This window comes from Cnephaeus nilssonii (assembly GCF_951640355.1).
Source record: "Cnephaeus nilssonii genome assembly, chromosome: 5".
Taxonomy (NCBI): domain Eukaryota; kingdom Metazoa; phylum Chordata; class Mammalia; order Chiroptera; family Vespertilionidae; genus Cnephaeus; species Cnephaeus nilssonii.
The window spans coordinates 15,752,186-15,757,656 of record NC_137076.1 but is presented as its reverse complement, the minus strand read 5'-3'; the positions used below and the strand labels follow the sequence as shown (position 1 = coordinate 15,757,656).

The 5,471-nt window shown below is 54.1% G+C and overlaps 1 pseudogene across 1 annotated transcript; it reads left to right on the top strand.

The window, feature by feature from the left end:
• Window positions 1-2,561: 2,561 nt before the first annotated feature.
• Window positions 2,562-4,515, top strand: LOC307100358 (RWD domain-containing protein 1-like; annotated as a pseudogene). Its single transcript has 2 exons — window positions 2,562-3,017; window positions 4,370-4,515. The product of its transcript is annotated as an RWD domain-containing protein 1-like (transcript).
• Window positions 4,516-5,471: the final 956 nt, after the last annotated feature.

The following is a 5,471-nucleotide window of genomic DNA, read 5'->3' as shown; positions in this document are numbered from 1 at the left end:
GGAGAAAACGTGTTGTTGGAGGTAATCACAGCAGAATGCTCAGAATCGCTCTAGGATTTTGCAAAGAGACAAAGGGTAATAATAATTACATTTTCTAATTTTCGTGTTTGCTGCTTTGTCATCTTAGGGTCCATCAACACTAGAGGGACTGCCCCTCCCAGGACTAGCAAACCAACCACTCCAGGGCCCACACCCCCAAGTTCCCCTTTTATTGGGTTTTTGACTTCAACTTTGGGCCACTATGCCCCTACCCCAGTCACCCCAGGGCCACGTACCGAGGACTCAAGACAACCCCTGTGCCCACAGACCATGAAATCATTCCAACCAGCCAGTCTTAGACCTGCTAATCCTGCCTTGCCTCCTCCTGTCCTGGGAAACCACAACAAGTCTCCCACCCATGCCTTCCCCTCGCTTCCTCTGCCTTCTGGCCAACCCGGTGCCTCTGTGTGATCCTGTGTGGCCTTTGTGGCTCCTATTTGCAGGGACCTCTAAACATAAACTTCTTCCTTCATCACAGTCACCCCTGGGTCTGTATGGCTTACAGACATGACTTCCCCCCAAACATGGAACAGATCTCTGTTACACTTAGAACATGGGGTGCCCCCCTCAGCCTGGGCTCTAGGAGTCCATGCATGAGGGAAAGACACAGAACGGTCCTCATGGGACCAGCGAGGCAATGAAGAGGACACTCGGAAAGATGGGCCCAAGCCTGCCTCGCTTCAGTACAGAGCAGAGTGGTGCCCCAAGCGTGGAGTCCCAGAGACTCTCCAAGCTGTGCAGGTCACCACGCCCACAGCCTTCACACAGAGAGCTCTGAGGACCCAGCCCTGCAGCCAGGTAAAGGCAGCCAAGGAGGGCCGAGGGCCAAGGGGGACCAAGGGCCCGACGTGGGCATCTGCGGAGGAAGACACAGCACCTCTCCCTCGGGGTGAGGACCAGTCCCTGGGCGCCTGCGACAATGTCTGGCATCCAGGCTGCCTGTCTGCGTTTGTTAAATGAGTGCGTGAAGTGGGATCCCAGCCCACAGAGTGAGTGGTGGCCACGGGAGAATAGACAGCACGCAGACCAGGTCCCTGGGGCCTGTGAGGAGGTGTCACCACCTTACCTGGCAGGAGGCCCCGGTGGGAGGCTGTGGGGACCACCGGCAGAAGAAGGGGTGTGGGATGTGCAGGAGGCAGCAGGAAAGACTCGGTGCCACCAGGGCCACCACCTGACCCGCAGACGCAGCTGTGAGGGAAGAAAAGGCTCTGTCTCCTCAGCCTTGCCCAGCGGCCAAGACAGATTCGAAGGACAATCCCATGAGGTCAGCAGATGCAACCGAGAGAGCCGCGGGGCAAAGGCCGAAACACTGGGGCAGTCATGTTTCTCCAGGGGCCAAGCCGCAGCGCCGCTCCCGCCCCCCGGCCCACGCCAGCAAGAATGGCCCCCTTTGAGCTCCCAGCTCAGAGGTCACAGAGGCGCTTCTCCGAGGCTCTGTTCCTCTGTGGGGCTTGGACCCAGGACTTCCTGCTGCCCAGGAACTGCTGGCTCAACAGAGCCCATTGTTCATGGTGGGGGCAGGGCTGGAGGCCCGGGGGTAGGGGTGAGGTGGGGACCACTCAAGGGCCTGGCCAGTGACTAGCCTTGGCATTGATCTTGGACTCCCTTGTGGGGTTCCAACCAGCAGGCTTTCCACCGCCGGCAGCCAGGGGGACCCACAGAAAGGCTCGCCTGTGTTGTCAGTATTGAGAACAGAAGTGCCTTGCTGGCTGGCCTCACTTCACGTCCTCTGCCACCTGGTCATTTCCAGTTCCCTGTAGCCCTGGGAGACAGGTGTCCTGCATCAGGGTGGTCCCACTCTGGGCTCCAGGCCTAGCACTCCATCGCATTCCTGCTTCTGTCTGAGTCACTGCTCTCCCAAAACTCCTCTTTGCTCTGACCCCTACCTCTCCTAACCCCTCATCTCCTGGCCTCCCAAGCCAGAAGACTTAGTCTCAGCTCTGCCTGCTGGCCTCTTCCCAGGAGAGAGCCATACGACCTGTCCGCATAGAATATTCTTTCTCTCCATTTCTTGTCCCAGTTTTTATATTAATAGCATCCACTTTCACCCTCCGAAGCATTCATTCCCTTTTAGAAGATAAGTTGCATGACCAGCCTCCCTCACAGGCACCCTTAGCTGCTCACACCACTTCCTGCCCCAGGTGGCACCCCTTCCTGGCCACGCGTGGCTCTCCCATCACCCTGCCATACCAGAGAGTGGGAGCCAGTTGGCAGGTGTGATCCCATTGAGCAAAGAGGACAATGAGAGCAGAGTGTGGCAGCAGCAGAACTCGGACTATGCAGGGCTCCAGGTCAGGTTTTCACTAAACCAAGCCGTCTTCCTGACCGCAGCACCCACCACATCTCAGCTGCAGTCTGGGCTGCCCGCCTGGGACTTAACCTTTGCTGCCCGCCACTGTTCTTGAGTTGTTCCGTGTCTAGTGGGTTATTTTGTGACCATAGTCCCAGAGCCCAGGAACTGTGGCTTCTCCTTTTCTGGGCCAAGGTACAGAGGACACGCTCCAGAAGTCCTTGCATATGGTATGATCTTTCCTTTAGTGACAGCTCTGCAAGAAACATTAAATGAAATAGTGGGTCAAATAAAAACTAGAAGAGAAGGAGAAGAGAAACAAAAAGAAAAAAGGAGAAGAAGCTGAAAGGCAATTGTTTCACAGCACTCCTGTTACAATTGAGAATATCTTACGTTGGAAAGCCAAGCTTGAGGCAGAACTCTTGGAAATGAAGAAGAAATGAATGAAAGAAGAAGAAGAAGAAGAAGGAAAAAAATAAATTAAGTGGGAAACAGCTACCTGAAACAGATCATAATCTTGACACAGCTGATACCCAGTTCTCGGAAGACGCTGGAAACACTGTGCGGGGAGATGAGCCTTTGTTCCAGGAAATGGATGAGTTGGAGCTGGAATATGAGGACGATCCAGACCACAGTCCAGCTGACCCAGAGCGACTTGACCGATTGATGGACCATCCTCTCTGCAGAGGCCTGGCTGCCACAGCATCTGTGGCTATGTTGATTTTCCTTTCTTTTATTTCTAAGAAAAAATCATTTTTAGGAGAATATTCTTCTGAAAGCTTTCATCAGTGAACTTAAAAAACTGACCTTAAAATTACAAAAAAGAAGAAGTCCTTGCAGAATCAGTTCAAGTGGTGCTGAGTCCCGCAGCGTTAGGGGGCTGCCCAGACGGTGGCAAGCGCTGCTCAACACCAATGACATAGTGGCAGCCAGGGGAGAGCTCTCTCTAAACTGCCTTTCAGTTCTTCTGCCATGTTCTGCCTGGGCCGCCTGGGCCACGGCCATGTGTGGAGAGGACCCCCCTGCCCCACAAGGCCACAAGCCCCCCACAGAGACATTCCTCCAGGGAGATGGGCTTCATGGGCAGGGCCATGCCACCTGCCTCAAAGAAGAATATGAGGCCTCCATTCCAAATGTATCCCAAGCCCCAAACCCAGGCCAAATGAGACTGCTGGTTCCAACGATTGGGGGTAGTTGACCCTGCCCTCCCTCTCTCCACCCCACCATAGTTTATGCAGACATAACTGATGCAGCGAAACAACCTGTGACTCTTCCAGCTGCCCCTGCTTCCTCCCAACTGGGCACACGGCCTTCAAAACTCTTCTCTGGGCCTCGGTCTCCTCATCTGTAAATGGGAGGGATGGACTGAACCAGAGATGCCTCATAGAAATACAACGTGAGCCTCATATATAACTTTAAATGGTCTAGAAGTGCCCTAGCTGCTTTGGCTCGGTGGATAGGGCTTCAGCCTGCAGACTGAAGGCCCCAGGTTTGACCCCGGTCAAGGGTACATGCCCAGGTTGTGGGCTCGATCTCCAGTAGGGGGCATGCAAGAAGCAGCCGATCCATGATTCTCTCTCATCACTGATGTTTCTATCTCTCTCTCCCTCTCCCTTCCTCTCTGAAATCAATAAAAATATGTTTTAAAATAAATGGTCTAGTAGCCACATTTAAAAAGTAAAAAGAAATGTGCAAAATTTATTTTAATAACTTATGTCATTGAGTGCCATATATATAGTATATTATCATTTCAACATATCATGAATAGAAAAGTTTTTAACAAGACCATTTTGTTACATTTTTTTCATGTCAGGTTTGAAAGCTGGTTTGTATCTTATACCTGCAGCATGGCAGTTGAGACCAGCCACACTTCCAGTGCTCAAAGCCACACGTGTCGAGGGCCCGCCATATTGGACAAGGCGGGACCAGATGACCCCAATCCCTTCCCGTTCAGGGGACTTCTGATTTCATGATTGTGCCCCACTCTTTACCTGGCACCAGACCCTCGGCCACCAGGCTCTGTCTTCTGCCTTCCGGCAGATGCCCTGCCACCTCCTGCCCTGACGAGCGCCCCAGGCTGCACTTTGTCACCCGGCGCTGGCCCTGGCGCTCCAGAGGAGCTGGCCTGCCTGGACTCCCAGGCCACAGGGGCATTGCCTCCGTGCCACTCTCAGGCCAAAGTGTGAGTTTGGTTTCTAAGGCCAAGCTCCCCCATGGTACACCCAGCTAAGAACTTCTCTTCTGAGGCAGCCACTAGACCCACACACCTGGGGCCGAGGCAGTGAAGAAAGGGAGTCAGAAGCCCACACCCATGGCAGTCCTTCTCGTGAGCAATCCTGTGGGCATCTGCTTTCTGCCCAGCATGAGGCCAGCACTCTGCCAAGCTGGAGGACACAAAAAGAGCTACACGATAGTCACGTCTCCCCTTAAGTCCTTAACCCTGAACTGCAAGCGGTCAACAATGGAAGGACGGCATAAAACAACATACACTGAAGTGTTAAATCGGACACTGCACCATCAGAAGCTGTATCAGTTGGGGTCTCAGCAGGAAACAGATGGTGCGCTCCAGCTGGATGACTGAGGAGAGTGTAAGGAGAGTATTGTTGTGAGCATGTGGGGCGGGCTCAGGGAAAGTCTCAGGGGTAATGTGCATGCTGCCCTGGGTCCGAGGAGGCCAGGGCAGGAGACATCTGAGAAGCAGAGGACAGCGCGTCGGAAGACGAACTCAAACAAGAGCTGTAGCAACTGGAGGCAGCCCCGCAGGGAAGGAGAGCCAGGAATATGTACCCCAGCTCCCTCTCCTCCCACCCTTGGCTCTTTGTTGGTTCATCCCATTGCCTAAACCCAACCTAAAGCCAAAGAGAAGCGATTCCATGGGGGTCACCTTCCCAGCACAGAGTGGGGGGTTGGGGGTTGGGGTTGGAGGCTGGGGGACTAAGAGAAAACACGCAGCCCAGGGACCAGGAGGAGGTCAGGGTGGTTGGGGCATGCGGGGCCTCTCTAGGGGAGACAGGGCTAGACCTGTGTCCTGGAGGGTGAGTGGGCTTTGGGAAGATAGGGAAGGAGGACCCTTCAGGTTGGAGAGCAGAGTTAAGGCAGATGCCTGAGCAACTCCAGCAGTTGGAGATGAGCTGGCCCCAGA